Source organism: Phyllostomus hastatus, unplaced genomic scaffold (genome assembly GCF_019186645.2).
Source record: "Phyllostomus hastatus isolate PE091 unplaced genomic scaffold, TTU_PhHast_1.1 phas_scaffold_28, whole genome shotgun sequence".
NCBI lineage: Eukaryota > Metazoa > Chordata > Mammalia > Chiroptera > Phyllostomidae > Phyllostomus > Phyllostomus hastatus.
This window is the reverse complement of record NW_025334022.1, coordinates 8638435-8658464: the sequence shown is the minus strand read 5'-3', so window position 1 is coordinate 8658464 and position 20030 is coordinate 8638435. Positions and strand designations below refer to the sequence as shown.

The 20030-nt window shown below is 39.2% G+C and overlaps 1 protein-coding gene across 2 annotated transcripts in view; it reads left to right on the top strand.

Moving 5' to 3' along the window:
- DNAAF6 (dynein axonemal assembly factor 6) overlaps positions 1-20030 on the top strand; it is a 66960-nt gene that overhangs the window by 25696 nt on the left and 21234 nt on the right. The window lies entirely within an intron of this gene.

Genomic DNA, 20030 nt, shown 5'->3' with positions numbered 1-20030 from the left:
GCCTACGTTGTCTATGTAAATAGTGCACAGTCACCAGAATGTCAGAGTAAAGCCATTTCAATACATTTATAGTCTATGAGTAAAAGTGATTTTTCTGGTTGTTTTCACTTAATACAATAAGAATAGCAAATAACTTATATAATGCTTACTAGGAGCCAGGAATTTCTCTAAGAACTTTGTGCATAGTAACTCATCAATCCCCACACCAAAACTCTATGAAATCAGTGCTATTATCCCCATTTTACTAATGAGATTACTGAAGCACAAAGAGGAAACTTGCTTAAGGTCACACATTTAGAATCTGGAAGAACTACAATTTTCATGCAGGCAATTTGAAATTGATGGAACTATGTACAAAATGATACAGGCACAAAGAAGAGGAAAACCAAGCTCACTTCATAGTACAGGTGGCATCTGACTTGCACATTTTTATTACAAATCCTATTTTTCTCATTGTTGTTCAAGTACAGTTGTCTCCATTTTCACCCCACAGCTCTCCCCTTCCCCACCAACTCCCACTGCCCACCCTTAATCCTACCCTGCTTTGGTCTGTCCATGGGTCCTTTAAACATGTTCCTTGATGACCCTTCCCCATTTTCCCCCCATTATCCCTGTCCCCACTCCCCTCTGGTCACTGTCAGCTTGTTCTTTACTTCTGTGTCTCTGGTTATATTTTGCTTGCTTGTTTGTTTTGTTGATTAGGTTACATTAATAGGTGACATAATATGGTAATTGTCTATTGCCTCCTGGCTTACTTCACTTAGCATAAAGCTCTCCAGTTCCATGCATGCTATCCTGAAGGGTAGGAGCTCCTTCTTTCTTTCTGCTACATAGTATTCTGTTGTGTAAATAAATGTACCATAGTTTTTTGAACCACTCAGTTACTCATGGGCACTTGGTTGCTTCCAGCACTTGGCTATCGTAAATTTGTTGCTATGAACATTGGGGTGCATAGGTTCTTTTGGATTGGTGTTTCAGAGCTCTTAGGGTATAATCCAAGCAGTGAAATTGCCAGATCAAAAGGCAGTTCCATTTTTAGTTTCCTGAGGAAATTCCATACTGTTTTCCACAGTGGCTGCACCAGTCAGCATTCCTACCAACAGTGTACTAGAGTTACCTTTTCTCCACAACCTCACCAGCACTTGTTTGTTGATTTGTGTATAATGGCCATTCAGAGCGGTGTGAAGTGGTATCTCATTGTGGTTTTAATTTGCATGTCTCTAATGGCTGGTGAGGTTGAGCATCCTTTCATATGTCCCTAGGCCCTCTGTATGTCCGCCATAGAGAAGTGGTCCTTTGCCCATTATCTTAATTAGGTTGTATGTCTTCCTAGAGTGGAGTCATGTAAGTTCTTTTTTTTCTATCCTCAAAAATCTTACAGACTTCGTTTTAGCTTTTAAAAAAAATATATGTTATTGATTATGCTATTACAGTAGTCCCATTTTCCTCCTGTTTATTTCCCTCTGCCCTGTACCACCCCTCCCACCCACATTCACCCCACCCCTTAGTTTATGTCCATGTAGTGTACATGTAAATTCTTTGGTTTCTCCATATCCCATACTATTATTAACCTCCTCCTGTCTATTTTGTATCTACTGAGTTCTTTAACATTTTAGAGATCAGACCATTCTCTGAGGTATCACTGGAAAATATATTTTCCCATACAGTTGGTTCCCTTTTACATTTGCTGATATTTTCCTTAGCCATGCAGAAGCTTTTTTATTTTGATGAAGTCCCACTTGTTTATTCTTTCCTTTACATACCTTGCTCCAGGGGACATATCAGTGAAAATATTGCTGCATAGAATATCTGAGATTTCTCTGCCTATGTACTCCTCTAGGACCTTTATAATGATGCAACTTATATTTACGTCTTTTATCCACTTTGAGTTTATTTTTGTGTATGGTGTAAGTTCTTGGTCGAGTTTCATTTTTCTACGTGCAGCTGTCCAGTTCTCCCAACACCATTTGTTGAAGAGGCTATTTTTACTCCATTTTATGCTTCTGTCCCTTTGTCAAATATTAATGACCATAGAGACATGGGTTTATTTCTGGGCTCTCTATTCTGTTCCATTGATCTATGAGTCTGTTCTTATACCAGTACCTGACTGTTTTAATTATAGTGGCCTTGTAATATAGTTTGATATCAAGTATTGTGATCCTTCTTAATGTGGACATTTTGATGATTATTCTTCCAATCCATGAACATAGTATATGCTGCCATTTATTTGTGTCTTCCTTATTTCCTTTCTTCAGTGTTCTGTAGTTTTCTGAGTACAAGTCTTTTACCTCCTTGGTTAGGTTTATTCTTTGGTACATTATTTTTATAGTTGATATAGGAAATCAAACTTTTTTTCTTATTTCTGTTTCTGATGCTTCACTGGTGGTGTACAAAAATGCCTTCGATTTCTGAATATTGACTTCATATCCCATTGTTTTGCCAAATTCACTTATTAGGCCCAGTAGTATTTTTGATGGCGTCTATAGGGTTTTCTATGTACACTATCATGTCCTCTGCAAACAATGACAGGTCTACTTCCTCCTTTCCATTTTAAATGCCTTTTATTTGTTTATCTTGTCTAATTGCTATGGCTAGGACTTTCAATATTATGTTGAATACAAGTGGTGAAAGCGGACATCCTTGTCTTGTACCTGATCTTTGGGAAAGATTTTAGTTTTTTCCCACTGAGTATAATGTTGGCTGTAGGTTTCTTTTATATGGCCTTTATTTTGCTGAGGTGCACTCCCTCTACTTCTACTTTGTTCAGTGTTTTTATCATAAATGGGTGCTGTACCTCATCAAATGCTTTTTCCACACCTATTGATATGATCATGTGTTTTTTTGTCTTTTACAGTGTTTATATGATGATACATTTATTGAGTTGCAAATATCATACCAATTTGTATCCCTGGCATGAATCTTACTTGATCATGGAATATGATCTCTTCAATGTATTGCTGGTTGCAGTTTGCCAATATTTTGCTGAGGATTTTAGTGTCTTTGTTCATCAGTGATATTGGCCTAAAGTTTTCTTTCTTTGTTGTGTTTTTATCTGGTTTTTGGATTAGAATGATGCTGAGCCCACAAAAAGACTTTCGGAGTCATCTCCCTTCTTGAATTTTTTTGGAATAGTCTGTGAAGGACAGGGGTTAGCTCTTCCTTAAATGTTCTGTAAAATTACCCTGTGAAACTGCTCCAGGATGGTTTTTGTGTGTTGGGAGTTTTTGATTATTGCTTCAATTACACCAGCTCTTAGTGGTCTGTTCAGACTTTCTGCTTCTTCTTCATTCAGTTTTGGAAGATTATATTTTTCTAGAAATTCGTCCATTTCACCTAGGTTTTCAAATTAATTGGCATAGAGATGTTCATAGTAATTTATTAAAATCCTCTGCATTTCTCTGGTATCCGTTGTAATCTCTCCTCTTTCATTTCTGGTTGTGTTTTTGGGTCCTCTCTGTTTTTTTTCTTGATGAGTCTTCTTGAAGGCTTGTCAATTTTGTTTACCTTTTCAAAGAACCAGCTCCTGGATTTTTTTGATCTTTTGAATTACTTGTTTATTCTCTGTGTCATTTAATTCTGCCCTGACCTTGGTTATTTCCTTCCTTCTACTCACTCTGGGCTTTGTTGTTCCTACAGTTCCTGTAGATGTAAGGTTAGGTTGTTTATTTGAAGTGTTTCTATCTTTTTTAGGTAGGCCTGTACGGAAATGAACTTCAATGTCAGGACTGCCATCACTGTGTCCCATAGGTTTGGACTGTTGTGTATTAATTTTCATTTGTTTCTAGAAAGTTTTTATTTATTCCTTCATCTCATTGTTAACCCATTTATGATTTAATGGGATACAATTAAATCTCCATGTATTTGAATGAGTGAGTTTTTTCCCTGAGGTTGGCTTCTAATTTTAAGCCCTAGTGGTCTGAGACCATGCTTGATATAATTTCAATTTTCTTGAATTTGTTGAGGCTTGTTTTTTGTCCCATCATGTGGTTTATCTTTGAAAATATTCCATGTGCATTTGAAAAAAATGTGTATTTTGCTTCTTTGGAATGAATGGTTCTGTATATATCAGTTAATTCCATTTGATCTAGGGCATTTTTTTTTTCAATGCCAGAACATTCTTGTTGATATTTTGTTTGGAAGAGTTATCCATTATTGACAGTGGGATCTTAATATCCCCTAGTATAAGGGTGTTGCTGTCTATCTCTTTCTTGAAGTCCTCCAAGCTTTTCCTTATATATTCGGGTGCTCCTATGTTGGGTGCATATGTGTTTACATGCTGTCTTCTTGATGGATTCTTCCATTGAGTATTTTGAGGTATCCTTCTGGGTCTCTTTAATGACCTTTGGTTTGAAGTCTATTTTGTGTGATACAAGTATTGCTACCCTGGCTTTTTTTTCCTTTCCATTTGCTTGGAATATTTTTTCCAACCCTTCACTTTCAGTCTGTAGGTCTTTTGTTCTGAGGTGGGTCTCTTGTAGGCACCATATGTGCGGGTCATGTTTTCTTATCCATTCAGGTACCCTATGTCTTTATATTGGAGCAATTAATCCATTTATATTTAACCATTTATAAATTAATCCATTTATATCCATTTATAGTTATTATTGATACTTATTCATTCTCCCCACCTGTGTTCCTGTGTTCCTCTCTCTCTCACTCTTTTTCTTCCTCTTCTCATAGCAGTTCCTTTATCATATCTTGCCATCCTGATTTGGTGGAGGTGTATTCTTTTAACCTTCTTTTGTCTAGGAAACTCCTTATTTTGCCTTCCATTTTAATTGAGAGCTTTGCTGGGTAGACTAGTCTTAGCTTCAGACCTTTGCTTTTCATTATTGGAGTATTTTTTGACATTACCTTCTGCCTTGTAGTGTTTCTGTTGAAAAGTCAGCTTCTAGCCTTATTGGAGCTCCCTTGTATGTGACGTCCTGTGTCTCCCTTGCTGCCTTTAAATTTCTCTCTTTGTCTTTCAAATTTGGCATTTTAATTACAATGTGTCTTAGAGTAGACCTCTTTTGATTCATCTTGATTGGGATCATCTGTGCTCCCTGAACTTGCATGGCTTTTCCCCTCTCTAGGTTAGGGAAGTTATCTGTCACTGTTTTTTCAAACAAGTGTTTTATCCCTTCCTCTTTTTCTTCTCTTTCTGGTATTCCTATGATTCAAATGTTGTGTTTCATGCCCTGCAGTGCCCTTAAGCTATCTCCATAATTTTTTTTTAGTATTTCTTCCTGCTCTGCCTGGGTATTTCTTTATACCTTGTCTTGCAGCTCACTAATTCAGTTATCTCCTTCATTCAGTCTGCTTGTAATCCCTTCTAGAGTATTTTTATTCGGATATTGTATTCTTCATTCCTTCCTGGCTCTTGTTTATAGTTTCTGGGTTTTTTTCATACTGTTATAGTTCCCACTCAGTTCCCTGTAGTTGCCAGTGACTCCTTGAGCATCCTTATAACCATTCTTTTGAATTCTGTATCAGATGGTTTGTTTGGTTTCATTTCATTTAGCTCTTTTACTGGGGAACTTTCCATTCCTTTTCATTATGGGTCCTTTCTTTGTCTCCCCATTTTAGGTGACTATTTTTGTTTGTTTCTGAAATTCCAGATGCTCTGCTTTGCCATCTGTCTTCATAGGGTGAACTTCTGTGGTAGAGGTTCTGTGGGATTCAGTGTTGCATACTCTTTAATCTCCTTGTTTGGTTGCTCTAGGGTTGCCCTTTGTTCTGTTTGTGTGGGCTCTCTTGTTGTATTTGGGCTTTAGCTGTTGGTGGCTTCTTTGCTGATGGGTTCTTCCTTCCAGTGAGCTTACTGCTATTTTCAACTCCACCTTGTCTTGTAGGCTATTGTCCAGTTGTTGGTTAGCAAAGAGCTATTACCAGAAAATCAAATTTATACTAGCATAAAGAACCCCCTTACCACATCAGCCATCTCTACTGCATTTGAACTAAGATTAATAAAGGTGAAGACAAATTGTGGATATTATAAGATATGACAAAAGGTGTATGAGATGACTAATAAAAGGAAAATGCCCAACAATGTTGTTGTGTGGTAAGAGGGAGGAGAATTGATAAGAGTTGAGATTCAACCTGAAGAAAGGGAGACAGCAAAATTTACAATGTTAGTAAAACACAAAAGGGAGATGGGAACAATGTGGTGAGAGGAGGGAAGAATATACTATGCCACAGGTGGCAAACAAATGTCTCGCAGGCCGAATTCAGCCCTCTACCTTGTTTTATCCAGCCTGGCATCTTCTTCCAACCCAGAAACAGTAGTGAGTTCTCTCTTAACTGTTAAAAAGTAGTTACGTTTATACAGTCCTAAAATTACACCACCCTTGGAAGGCAACAATGAGGCTGATGTGGCCGCTGGTGAAAATGAGTTTGACACCCCTGTACTATGAGGTTTGAAGTAAATTTGAAAAGGTACTGGACCAATGGGTGCAAAATCCCCCCCCCCAAAAAAACAGACAGAGTCAATAATATAGATGGTTGAATGAAGTTTAATAAATGTGGGAATGAGAATGTTGTTGAAAAGCAAAAAGTGAATATGAGATGTCTACAGTAAAGAAAAACAATTATGAGAGAATGGGGGAAACAAACTAATAAGAATAAGGAGTAAAACCCAGGGTTAGAGACTAGGAATAAAGAAAAAAAAGGGAGAGAGAAAAGAATGAAATAAAATCCTTAGTCAACTGATCATGGCCAGGGTGAAGGTAAAATGGAATAAGACAGCAGGAGAGTATTCTCTGGAATTTAAAGTACAAACAAGTAGTTAACAAATAGGAGTTCCTTTCGAGAAGTACAGCAATGCCCATGATATTTCACCCCAAATAGCCAGTGTTTATAAAAATTGAAAAGGAAAAACTGTTATTAGAAGAGAAAAAGAAGGTGAGTTGACTTAAGAAAGAAGAGTGCTTATGTGAGGTTAGATGGAGGAGAAATAGTGAGAGTAAGAGAGAAACTTGGCATAATGTGAGAGAAAATAAAGTTAACCATGACAGTAATAAAGCTCAGAAAGATGACAAAATGGATTAAGACCAGGAAGGGGTGCTGTGTGGGATCTGGAATAACAATAGTATGATAAGAAATATATAATCTGGCCCTGGCTGGTGTGGTTCAGTGGATTGAGTGCCAGTCTGTGAACCAAGGAGTCACTGGTCCAATTCCCAGTCAGGGCACATGCCTGAGTTGTGGGCCAGGTCCCCAGTTGGGCACACATGAGAGGCAGCCACACATTAGTGTTTCTCTCCCTCTCTCTAAAATTAAATAAAAATTGTAAAAAAAAAAACATAAATATATAATCTGAATAAAAAGAATAAAATGTAAAAGACTAAGAGTAGTGTGTTGTTTGGAATATGAGTGAAATTAAAGAATTAAAATGCAATATGAAAGAGAGAATAAAAAATCAAACAATAAAAACCAACAAAGAAAACAAAAAAATCTAAATAAACAGAAAGGAGAGAAATTTAAAATATGCAAGTTTGAAAGATAGCAAAGTGAAATTTGCCTCAGTTGTTGGTATTCACCTTCTGACTTCTTTCTGGATCTGTCTCTGGTTTTCTTACAGCTCTAGGTCTTATTGTCTTACACTTAGAGAAAAAAAAAAAGCCTCCTGCTGATTTTACACCCACCAAACCAGTTTTGCAGGTCTTTCAGGATCCTGCAGGCAAAGGGGGGCTGAGCTACATTTTTTTCCTTTCTTGTTGTTTTCCAAGGATGGGGGCTCAGTCTGGGCTACAGTAATCAGAGGTGCCCAGTTTCCAGCCCTCACCCTCAGAGTACTGTGCAGCCTGCACTATCCATTACGTGCATTTTCACCAGGCCAGCACCAACAATACACTTTATTTTGTGACCCTTTGATCAATCCGTGAGGTGCACTACTGAGTGGGGGAAAATCGTGCCCCCCTCCCTCCCTTTTTTGGCCTGGCTGCATTAAGTCCCTGCAAGGTGGCCCAGTTCTGCTATTGAAGAAATCTGTCTGGGAGCTGCTGCCCCTCCAAGCCCCTGCTGCCCCTGTTTGATCAATCCATGAGGTGCCCTGAGTTGGAGCAAATTGGGCCCCCACTCCTCCCTCTTTGCTGGCTGGGCCTCTGCCCACACACATTTCCTGCTTTCGTGAGGTCCCTACATGGCTGCTCAGTTCTTTTTTTTAGAAGTCCCCTTGGGTATAGCATGACGTTCCTAACAAGTGTGTGGCTTTCCACACAGGTCAACTCTCTGACCAGTCCAGAGTCTATCTGAGTCACTACCAGTCGCAGCCCATCTCTTCTCTCAGCCTCAGGTGTCATCAGGCTCCCCAATTTCTCTGGTACTGTCCCAGTCTGCGAACACCACCGGAGCTGGTTATGCTGCTAGCTATGTGTCACTTACTGCCTTTTTAACCTCCAGCAACTTTACCTGTCCACGTCTCTGCTGGTGTGAGTTTGGGACTTCCCTTCTCTGAGAGGTGAGGGAGCCTCTTGGTGGCTATCACTGACCTGGCTCTCCTCGAATGCTCCCTCAGCAGCCTTTCCTGCATATGGCCCACATACCTTCCTGTTGGCCTACAAAATATCCTTACCACCCATTTTTAAGTGTCCTCTGCACATTTTGGCTTCCAAACATCATATCAGCTGGGATTCTGTTGGTGGTTCACTCTTTTCTTCAGAAGATCTGCTAAGTGTCCCAGTTGGGTGCACAAGCAAGTGGGCTCAGCTCCCACCCATATCACTGCCATCTCCATCTCTCAGACGTGCACATTTGAAGGACATAACAGTTTTTTAGGGTGGAAAAGTGGTATAAGTAGAGTGAACAGCATGATCAAAGGTATAGTTCTATGGAAGTAAATGACATATTTGACCACTATTTGGCATTTTTTTGAGCCTCAGAATGCATGCAGTAATAAAATATAAAAACAGAATAGGCAGCTATCATACCATGTGCTATGGACTGAATTGCACCCACCCCAATTCAGTATCCCCTAGTGTAATGGTATTCAGAGATAGAGCCTTTGGTAAGTAATTATATTTAGAAGATGTCATGAGGGTGGGGCTCTCAGGATGATATCAGTGTCTTCATATGAAAAGACACAAGATAACTTGCTCTGCTTGCTATCTCACCCTGCCTTGTGAGCATACAGTGAGAAGGCAGCTGTCCACAGGCTCTCACTAGAAACCAATGATGCTGGGATGTCCAGCATGCTCAGAATTCCCATCTATAGCATTTTGTTATGGCAGCCTGAGCAACTAATACACCATGAAATTTGGACTTTATCTTGTGGGTATTAGAGTTATTAAATGTTTTAAAGCAAGTGAGTTTAATTAGATGCACATTTCAGAACAACTCTACTGGCAGATTATGGTGAAGAATTTAGTGGAGATTACGCTAAGAGGTAAGTGTGAGTTTTGAAGACTGATAGTAGAAAAATCAGATGATAGACTATTGCACTTGTTCAGGTGAGAGAAGTAAAAGAACTAAGATTATGACAAAAAAGATAGAAAAGAATGGCTTCAGCAGAGATGTTGGAGGTAGCATTGATTTAGCAACTTGTCAAATGTGACTTGTAAAGGAAAAACAGGAGTCAGATTTCTAGCTTTGGTGACTAGGTGAATGGTGATGGCATTAATCAAGGTATGGAATGTAAAGTGGTTTATCTTTGGATGGTTGTCTCAAAGATGGTATGTATTTCTTCTTACTCAGTTTTCCACATTTTTTACAATTACTATCTATTACTTTTGGAATAACAATCACCAAAGGGTGTTTTTGTTTGTGTTGTGGAGATCAAATATGAAATGCAAAAGAAAGAAGACAAAGTTTTAGGAAAAATAATAAGTTTGGGTCATTCTGAGTTTGAACTACCTGTAGGAAATTATGTTGCAAGTATTTACTAGGTTGTTAGAAATACAAATCTATGTTGAACTCAAAGATAAGAACTGGAGATGTTGATTCTCAGAGTTTGTGTTTGCCCCCTCCAAGGGTTAGAATATTTTCATAGATTGATGGCTTTGAATTGGACTTGGAATGAATTAGAACTGATTTCAGGTAGCATGTGTGTGCTTGGAGAGGAGGAGTTGTTGATAGGGATACTAGGAAATTTGCAGAAATGGGACAAACTTGAAACAATAGGTGTGACCCTTGTGATGGAGTCAAGCCAAAGTTGGGTAGGATTGAGGGTGGGTGTGGGTGGGGCAGGGGAAAGGGGTGGTGGGAAAATAGACACAATTGTACTTGAACAACAATAAAAAATAAAAATAAAAATATATTTTAAAAATAATCAGAAATAGATTTCAAACAGAGGCATTGTAAATTCTCATCCAGTTCCTGACCAGGTATTGAAAACCAAGAGGAATTGAATAAATGAAGTGAGGTTGAGATAGTAGCATGGCTTTGGAGATATGATGCTGGCAGCCAAAAATCTGTCATAGAAACAAGTTAGGGAAACAAAGAATGGGAACCTGCCTATCCCTGAGAAACAGGTCTGACTGAGATCATTGATCTCTTGAGTGCCAGGTGGAAAGTATGGGAAAAGGAACTTTAGGTATCAAAGATATGTAGGACTATTTTTTCCTTTTCATTGAATTTATTGGGATGACATTGGCTAACAAAATTATATAGGCCTCAGGTGCACAATTCTACAACACATCATCTGCACACTGTACTGTGTGTTCACCATCCCAAGTCAAGTCTCTGTCCATCAGCATTTATACCTCCTATACCCTCCTCCACTTCCCTCTGCCCCATCCCCATGGCTCTCACAACATTGTTGTCCTTGGTCATGAGTTTTTCTTTTTTCTTTTTTGTTCAGTCCCTCCATCTCCCCATCCCTATCCCTGACAGCTGTTGGCCTACTCTTTGTCTATGAGTATGTCACTATTTTGCTTCTTAGTTCATTTTCATTAGCTTCTATATATGAGTGAAATTATATGGTACTTGTCTTTCTCTGTCTGTTTTTGACAGGAAAGGAGATGGGTGCAGGGGGGACTAGGTCAATTAATTCCCATTTTCACCCATGGGTGATGTACAACAGACTATCTCTAAAATCCAAAAATAAATGGGGCTATGGTTATTGATATTCTGCCAAATGATCCATTGTTTGTTCTAGGAGAAGGGAAGAGTTATAGCTGCAAGCTATACCTACAGATAGCTTGATACTTTTTTTTCAGCTTCAGTGTATACACAACATTTTGGTACTCCTACTTTAATGGATCTATATTGATTAGGGGACACTTTGATGTGACCTAAGAAATAAGCCATTAAGCTGGGTTTTTATTTTTCATTGTCACCTCCTCACTGATATATGAACCTTACTCCATCTCTAAATCTCATTGGTAATCAAGTGAGAGTCAAGAATGGGATAAGAGTCTGTCACTATTTGCCAGACACAATCAGGACTCACATGTTTGTCTCACATATTCACCTTAGAAAATGCTATCAATCATTCTGAGCAAAGTGTCTACCCATCCTGAGAATTCACTTGCTTCTTCCATGGCCTGCTTCTCAAATACTGGATAAAGCAGTCATATGTGTTTACTTTTAATAAATAAATATATTTGGCTTATTGATAATGGAATAGATTCTCTTTTCCATTTAAAATTCCATAGAATGGGCATTTTTTGGAGGCTTTCTGATTATGGTAACCTGGTTTGATTGGTTATATATCAGAGTGTGTGGCAAGGAGAAGGATATTTGTGCTATAATACATAAAATTCCTTATTATCAGCCCACAGAGTAAACCCTCAATTAAATTTCTAATAGGTACCTCAGTAATATACATACATTTGTAGTTAATACCATAACCCACTTTCATAATGAGGGTAGAGGGATACTCCTTAAAAGCTAATCTAAGTGTATAGACTTAATATATTTCTAATTAGTAGAGCTGAAAATAAGTCCCCATAATAATGAAGATATCGTGTGTGTGTGTGTGTGTGTAGAGAGAGAGAGAGAGAGAGAGAGAAGGAGGGAGAGGGAGAGGTGCTGGCAGAAGATGGGCTTCTTAAGGTCAGGAATGAAGTAAAGGTATAGGATGTCCTATATACATTACTTGGTGATAAAAAATCAGTAATTTTAATACATTTTGATGTTGTCATTTTGAGGAAGTTTCATCAAAATATCTGAATCAAATGATCCAGCCTCTCTGAACCAGAACTGACTTAAACATGTGAATACAAGCAGATTCACAGGTTGACCCTAGAAAATACCAGCATATGAGGAATGGATAAAGGAAGAGAAGCTGAGAAGAATATACAGAGATGAGGGAAACCATAATAGCAGCTACTGCTATAGAGAAGTAAAGCAGAATTAGGGTGCAGAAGGAAATTTTAGATCTGTCATTTAAGAAGTCTTTTGGTGAGGAGAGCAGCCTCAGTGGTGTGGTAGGGACCAACACAGGATTGAAGAAAGCTGAGGGGTGAATAGGAAGTTAGGATGCAAAGGCAGCAAATATAGATTGTTCTTTGAGGAAGTTTAGCAGGGGAAAATAGGAAAAAGAGGACATGCGTGTTGAAAGGAGACAGGATTTAAGCAGGGGTGTCCAAATCACAGCCCGTGAGCCACATGCAGCCCAGGATGGTTATGAATGTGGTCCAACACAAAATTATAAACTTCCTTAAAACCCTTTATTCGCTCATCAGTTTTTGTTAGTGTTTGTGTATTTAATGTGTTGCCCCAAACAACTCTTCTTCTTCCAGTGTGGCCCAGAGATGCCAAAAGATTGGACGTGTGTGTGTGTGTTTAGGATAGGAAAGACTTAAGAATGTTTCAATTGATGACAAGGATCAACTCATTCACTCGGGTAATATTTATTGAGTGCTTACTGTGTGTCACTAAAGCTAATGAGAAAATAGTAAAAAAGTAACAATGGTGTGGGCTCCTAGGGGACTTTTAGAAATGGCTGGAGGCATTTTTAGTTATAGGATGTTATTGGCATTTAATACTCAAAGGCCAAGGATGCTCTAAATCCTTCGATGGGTGGGGTACTCCTGAAAAATGAACAGTTGTCCTTCACAAAATTAGAAAAAGAGAAATTAAAGGTATTGTTACAGAACAGAACAAGGGGGGCCTGAGACAATATAGTATTATTGAAAGAAGGCCCCGGGTCCGTTATGTCCGCCGCCCGAGGAAAGACATCTCTCAATGCCAGAGATTCGTGAAAAGGAAAGGAAATGTTTATTTAATGCTATACAGACTTCAAGTAGTGACCTAATGTCTTCATCAAAAATCCCAAAGTCCCTTAAAACAAACACCCACAAACACAGTCACAGTCCTTCCTTCCTTCCCCCTGTGCCCAGTCCAGAGTACCGTAACTCAGGAAAGGAAAACGAAGTCCATGGCTCAGACAGTCCTCTGGTTCTTCCCAGTTAATCCTCCATCCGACTGGGAGACCTCCCTGGGTTCCCGGCACCCTCCGCTGAGTAGCCGGGATCTCTGCTAAAACCAGGTGGTGGTTCCCCCTTCTAAAGCGGCGGGGGTCCCCACTCTGTCCAGGCCTCGTGGTTCTCTCTCTCAGGGCTGCGGGAAGGGGAGAGTCCCCACTCTGCCAAAGCCACGTGGTTCTCTCTCCTAAAGCAGCACGGTTCTCTCTGGGATGCAGGAGTCTCCACTCCGTCAAAGCCGCGTGGTTCTCCCTCTCAGGGCTGCGGGAAGGGGAGAGTCCTCACTCTGCCAAAGCCGCGTGGTTCTCTTTCCTAAAGCAGCCTCATTTCCGACTCCTCCCACACTCGGCTTCACTTGCCAGAATTCATATCCTTCCAGCTTTACTGGGCTGCCATCTTGAGTCTGGGCAGGCGTGGCCCCATATCCTGGAGCCAATCTTCTCCGAGCTCCCATGCAGGCGCTGTAGCTTGGGGGATCTGCCCCCAGTCACATCTTGGTGGGGAAGTTACTTCCATTCCCCTGGCTCACAGATGATCACAGTTATTTAACATATCTAAGCGACCAGCCAAAGGCTATAGATATGTTAAATGACCATGCCAGAGGGTAGCTGAAAGGCTGTTGCTATGCAAAACAGCTCTCAATGGCCTTGCTCCATTTGTCCCTTCCCCCAACCCACACCCTCAGTGGGGGGGATGGAGACATCTTAAAATCTCCTGGACACCTTGAGTTCTGGACCCCATTTCAAATGCCCATTTGGGGTCCCCCCTCTTGGCTGCACCCTGTAACAGTATGACAGTGACCGCTCAGCAATATTACACACTGTTGATTACTTCTTTCTTGAAAACACCTTTTTCTCTTTAATGACCCAACACTCTCCTGGTTTGCTTCCAGAATCACAGGGCATTCCTCATTGCTTTTGGTTGCAAATCACTGGTACTTCCACTTGTGCCTGAAGTTTTCTAGGTGTCTGAAAAATACCTCTGTCCTTTCTCTCTATTATCTTTCTATCTAGACACCTGGCTTTAAATACTATTTATTTCTCTAGGCTTGACCTCTCACACTTGTTTAATAGGCTATTCAAACCTAATGTCCAAAATATAATTCTTTTTTTCTTTATTTTTATTGTTAACACTATTACAGATATCCACATTCCCTACCCTTACCCGCCTACACCCAACCCCTGACCTCCTTGCCTCTTGCCATCACCATACTGTTGTCATTGTCTGTGAATTATGCATGTATGTTCTGTGGTTAATATCTTCACCTTAATTCATCCAGTCCTCCCTCTTACTCCCCTGTGCCAGCTATCAGCCTGTTCCATGTGTCCAATCCTCTGTTTCTATTTTGTTCATTAGATTCTACATATAAGTGAGATCATATGGTATTTGTCTTTCTCTGAATATCTTATTTTACTTAGAATAATAGTCTCCAAACTCTTAATTGTCTTCCCCAAACCTCTTTCTCATTGATCTTCTTTATCTCAGGAAATAACAACAGCATTCACCTAAATTGTAGAAGCTAAAAACCTAAATCACCCCTCATTTCTCTTCCCTTTGTACCTTATATACAATCCATCAGCAAGTCTTGTTAGTTCTACTTTCAAAATGTCTTCTAAATCCCTCTCATTTTTATTACCACCACAACTATCACCATGTTCCAAACCACTATCACCTCTCACCTGGACCATTATGATTCCCTCCTGACTTTTGTCCCTCCTTCTACTCTTGTTTCCTAGGAACCAGTCCACAGTGTTCAGAGACAGTCTTTTTGCTCAGAACCCACAATGGCTTCCCACTGCACCTAGAACAAATCCAAACTCCTTTTCTTGACCTACGAGGCCCTATATAATCCAACTCCTACCTATTTTTTCAGTTTCATCTGATGCCACATTTTTTCCTTGTTCATTATGTTCTAGCTATCCTGGCTTTCTTTCTGATCCTTCGATATGTCAGATTATTTCCAGATTACTTGCTGTTCATTCAATTTGCAATGTTATTTATCCCTAAGAAAAATGATAATTTTACCTTATATTTCTTTCTTGTTTAAATGCATCAGTTAGTGCCTTAATAACTACATTACATAATAGTGGTAAATACTGTTTTCTGAGGAAGTTCCATACTGTTTTCCATAGTAGTTGTACCAGTCTGCAGTCCCACCAACAGTGCACTAGGGTCCCCTTATCTCCACAACCTCTCCAACACTTGTTGTTTGTTCCTTTGTTTATGATAGCTATTCTGACTGGTGTGAAGTGATATCTCATTGTGGTTTTAATTTGCATCTCTCTGATAGCTAGTGATATTGAGCATCTTTTCATGTATCTCTGGATCCGCTGTATGTCCTCCTTGGAGAAGTGTCTGTTCAAGTCCTTTGCCCATTTTTTAATTGGGTTGCTTATCTTCTTAGGGTGGAGTCATGTAACTTCTTTATATATTTTGGAGATTAAACCCTTGTCTGAGGTATCATTGGCAAATATGTTTCCCCATACAGTTGGTTCTCCTTTTATTTTAATACTGTTTTCTTTAGCTGTGCAGGAGCTTTTTATTTTGATGAGATCCCAATGGATCTGCCTTTTGACCCAGCAATTCCATTGCTGGGATGTTACAGAACAGAACAAGGGGGGCCTGAGACAATATACTATTATTGAAAGAAGGCCCCGGGTCCGTTATGTCCACCGCCCTAGGAAAGACGTCTCTCAATGCTAGAGATTCGTGAAAAGGAAAGGAAATGTTTATTTAATGCTATACAGACTTCAAGTAGTGACCTAATGTCTTCATCAAAAATCTTAAAGTCCCTTAAAACACCCACAAACAGACACAGTCCTTCCTTCCTTCCCCCTTTGCCTAGTCCAGAGTACCATATCTCAGGAAAGGAAAACGAAGTCCATGGCTCAGACAGTCCTCTGGTTCTTAGTTAGTCCTCCATCTTGACTGGGAGACCTCCCTGGGTTCCCGGCACCCTCCGCTGAGTCGCCGGGATCTCTGCTAAAACCAGATGGTGGTTCCCCTTCTAAAGCTGTGGGGGTCCCCACTCTGTCCAGGCCTCGTGGTTCTCCCTCTCAGGGCTGCGGGAAGCGAAGAGTCCCCACTCTGCCAAAGCCGTGTGGTTCTCTCTCCTAAAGCAGCACGGTTCTCCCCCTCAGGACTGTGCATGGCTCTCATTCTCAGGGCTGCACATGGCTCTCCTTCTCAAAGCAGCATGGTTCTCTCTCAATGGCTGAGGACTATATCCTAAGAACCCTGAAACACCAATCCAAAAGAACCTGTGCACCCCAATGTTCAAAGCAGCACAATTTACAATAGCCATGTGTTGGAAGCAACCTAGATGCCCATCAGTAAATGAATGGATCAAAAACTATGGTACATTTATACAACAGAATTCTATGCAGCAGAAAGAAAGAAGGAGCTCCTACCCTTTACAACAGCATGGATGGAGCAGGAAAGCATTATGCTAAGTGAAATAAGCTAGGCAGTGAAAGACAAATACCATATGATCTCACCTTTAACAGGAACCTAAACAACAAGGCAAACAAACAAGCAAAATATAGTCAAAGACACTGAAATAGAGGACAGTCTGACAGTGACCAGAGGGGAGAAGGGAGGGAATTTCAGGGGAGAATGGGAAGGGTTTACAGGAACAAATATAAAGGACACATGAACAAAAACTAGGGGGGGGGTGGAAATGGGAGGGAGGTGGGAAGAGATGGGTAGGTGGGCTGGAATGGGAGTAAAGGACAGAAAAAATGTACTTGATTTTTTCATTGTACATTGTTTCATTGTACATTGAAACAATGATTAAAATAAAATTAAAAATAGTGGTAAATAGTGGCTATTATTTTGTATTTCTCACTTTAATGAGAATGTTTCTAGTGTTTCCTCATTCAGCCTGATACTGAATTTGACATTGTGTATTATGGAACTATTTAGCTATTCTGCTATTATTGAGTCATAAGCAGGAATAGATGATGAATTTGATCAAATGCCTTCTTAACATTTGTGGAAATCACGTGATTTTTTAGGTTTGATCTCTTGGTAAGTTATGGTAAATTTCCTAATATTGAACCATCCTTGAATTGATATATTGGTAAATTATGGTATATTTCTTAATATTTAACCATCCTTGTATTTATTCACTTATTCAACAATATTTTCTGAGTGCCTACAATGTGGTAGTCTAAGTACTGAAGATACTGTAGTAAACAAAAGACAAGGATTATTGCCCTCACAGAGCATGCCTTCTAGTGGGAGAGAGAAATGAACAAAAGAAATGCATAAACTTGGTTGTACATTGGAAGGTGATAAATTCTATGGAGGGGAAAAGAACAAGGGGGAAGTGATAGGGAGTACTAGAGTTGGTTATGGCAGCAGTTTTAAGTAGTGTGGTCAGGGACCATCTCACTGAGAAGGCAGTGTTTGTGCAAAGACTTGAAAGAGATGAAGAAGTAAGGCTAAGATGTTGGAAAGGTTATCTAAGTGGATATTTAAATGACAAAGATTTAAGACATAAGTTAATGTTTAAAATATCAATGGAGAATAAAGAACTATTAGAAAACATAGGGTGAGGGTGTGACCCGGTAATTGTAGATAATTGCAGCAAGGAGGGTGATTGATAGTATAGTGTGAAGACATGAGATTTATTTTAAAAAGCTGGAGGAAAGGCTCAGGCCCAGTGATGTAAGGAGGATGGGAGAAAAAAATTGATAGTATAGTGTGAAGACATGAGATTTATTTTAAAAAGCTGGAGGAAAGGCTCAGGCCCAGCGATGTAAGGAGGATGGGAGAAAATAAAACAGGCACCAATTAAGAAAGCTATAAGGGATGCAGTGTCATGAAGGAGATCTGGATTTCAATAAGACTAAGAAGTTGAAGAAAATATTCAAAGAGGCTTATGAGATAAGGGGTAAGGTACTATGTGTTCTAGAGGGCCTAATCCAAGGGGTAGAAAATGGAAACAAAACAGGCGATATGAAGATCCAGATGGTAATTATTAGGTAATAAAGGACATGGGAATCTGAGGCTTCTTGTGTTTATTGACAAAGATAAAAATATAATAACTTCAGTTCTGGAAGTTTCAAGACATTTATTGGTGATGAGGCTATGAATGATTGGGGCTGAACTATATAGAACCCGTAAATTAAATAAGAATATCTTCCAAAGTGTCCAAACCCTTTTGCATATCTTAAGCTTCACTGAAATTTCAGTAAACAGCATAGACTAGCCAAGTTACATATAAGATATGCTTCATTTATTCTTCTGTTTTGGTAGTCAGGAAGTGGAAGTTCAAGAGGAAATCTAGAATGGATGAAGTCTTTAGAATATTTTCTATTAAAGCTTCTCATTTCAATTTTGAAACATGTTATGATACATACGATCACAGACACTTATCTGAGGAGTTACGGAGTCTGTATTAATCACTTTCAGATTATAGGAATATGATCTTTTCAGGAACCGTCTTGTCGTGTAAATTTATCATAAAAACAAGATAAGAAAGAGGGAATTTAAAACTCAAAATGATAATCCCACATTAATGAAAGCTCTCCCAAAGGCTTTGATATATTAAGCCAAGTCCATTATAACACATAGAGAATAAATGAAGGACCATGAAAATTAACTTGTAAGCGATTTGACTTATCTTTACCTATCTGCAGGAAATCCCCAAAGTGAATTCCCAGAGATAGAGACTAAATGAGTAGTGTTGACTAATTACCTGAAGATAAAATGAAAGTGAGAAGAGGGGATCTCACAAACCTTAAATTAGTAGACTTTTTTTCTGTTACTCGTTATTCACAAGACCAGAAGACAGAGGTTTGACCTTAAGTTAGTGATGGATACTGTGGTAGCCACCCTACAAGCTGGCCCCCAAATGTTCTCACCTCCTGATATTATTCTCTTTGTATAGTCCCCTCTCACATTGAATAGAGCTGCCCTGAATAACCAATGGTGTAGTATAGGAAAAAAAGTATATAATTTCTGAGGCTATGTTTAAAAAGGCATTGCTTCTACCTAGGACCTGGATCATTAACTACCTGGATCATTAACTCTGGGGAGAAGACTGTTGTGTCATCATAGGGACATTCAAGCAGCCCTAAGCCTTACAGAGACTAAAGCCTCCTACCCACAGCCATGTGAGTGAGCCATCCTGGATGCAGAAACTTTAGTCCCAGTAAAGCTTTCAGTTGTCTGCAGCAATAGCCAGTATCTTGACTACAACCTCATGATAGATCCTAAGTCCCCAATTCCTAACCTATGGAAAATGTGAGACAACAAATGTCTATTGCTATTTTGAGTCATAAATTGGGTGTGAGGTTGAAATTTGTTTTGGCTATATAACAATATGGAACTAATAATAAGTAAAAGTGATGGAACCAGAATTCAAAACCAAGTTTGACTCCAAAGTTTGAGCTCCCAAAAGTTTGCAAGTTTCCGAATGAAATTTTTGACAGTTTTTCTTAGTTTACCTATTAAAATAATTTATTATTTGAAATGAATTCAATTTACATCCTTTATATAGAGACAAATATTGATACTTTGCATGGTCAGTGACATACTATATTTACTAATATTGAACAAGTCAGGTCTTGGGTACAATCAGTTAGAAGTCAATAAATAATTATGTCTATTTTAAGGTGTTCATTAAAAGTATCTCTAAAGAAGTTTTATCTATATTTCAGGAGGATTTTTTCTATT